Consider the following 1,328-nt stretch of genomic DNA (forward strand, 5'->3'; position numbering starts at 1 on the left):
GGATGCCCCACTCATCCCCCCCCCGTGCCCAGCTCCCCTCACCCCGCTCCTGCCTTCGCTGGCAGCCGCCCCCCGAACTCGCCGCCCCCCCAGCCCCAGCGTGGTGCAGCACTCCCAGGGAACGTGGGGATGATTCATCTTGGCGATTTCTTCCTCCTCCTCACGGAGGGCTCGAAGGCTCCGTGACAAGCCGCTGCAGAGTGATTCATCGGTGTTGGAGGGGCTCAGTGCCACCCCCAGAGTGGGCAGGGTGCTGCCTGCACCCCCGGTGCAGGTCAGGGATGGCAGAGCAGTGGTCTGCATCCTGGCGAGCAGGCATGGGGCCATCCCAGCACACAGACCAGTCGGGGCTGGTGGTGCACCGCTCTGGGCTGGTATCTCCTCTCCAGTTCTTTCTCCCTGTGTCCCAGCCGGCATGGGGAAGGCTGATGGGCTCCGGCCCTCCCTGCTCCTCCGATGGGCAGCGAGAGCCGCTCTGAGCCTCTGCCGCGGCAGGGAAGAGCTTCCACCAAAACCCGGTGTTCTGAGACAAAAATCCTTTTGGCTCTAGGCTGAGAGCACCTTGTTTTCAGAGCCTCTAAATTTGGATCCTCACCATTCGTGGAGCCTCTGGGATATTTCTGCTTGTGCCCGAGGCAGATGCGTCCCAGCTCCGCCACCGAGCCCAGCACCTTTCTGGGACACGAGTGTCACTTTTGGAAGCCTTATGTAATTTCAAGTGTCTCTCAGATTACTACATAGTGACATATTTTTTTCTCCTTTTGATGCCATTGCTCATTTGATTGCAGCTTTTCACGTCTTGCCATTTCTCAAATTCCCCCCCCAGCACCTCAGCATGGGAATACCGGGGTTTGGTTTATGATCTCCATCTTGTTTAAAAGACTCAGTCTTTTTCTCCCCCATTAATTTTACCGTGGGATCCATTTGCCTTTGACCAGTGGTCCCCGCGCGTACCTGGGGGGGTGTGTTGCAGGGTCTGCCCTGCTGCCCTTGGGGCCCCCCTCACTTCTGCAGAGGAGCTGCGGGAGGCTCGGGCCCGCAGTGACCTGGCACCAGGCACAGCCGTGTCCCAGACTGCCGTGACAGCGTGAGAAATGGGGTTAGGAGGAGCCGGGCCCTGCACGGCTCCGGCCCCGCGGGCTGCTGCAGGCCAGGTGCCCAGGAGAGCCGTGGGGTGGCCCTGAGCCACGGGCACCTCCGTGGGGCAGAGATGTGGGGCAGAGCCTGGCCCTGGCAGTGATGGAGGTGCTGAGCAGAGACCTCCTCCTCCTCCCCCTCTGCCTCCTCCAGGGAGCACCCCTCTGCTCAGCCCCCCAGCCCCCCCGCCA

This window comes from Aptenodytes forsteri, unplaced genomic scaffold, assembly GCF_000699145.1.
Source record: "Aptenodytes forsteri isolate BGI_AS27 unplaced genomic scaffold, ASM69914v1 Scaffold7, whole genome shotgun sequence".
NCBI classification, from domain to species: domain Eukaryota; kingdom Metazoa; phylum Chordata; class Aves; order Sphenisciformes; family Spheniscidae; genus Aptenodytes; species Aptenodytes forsteri.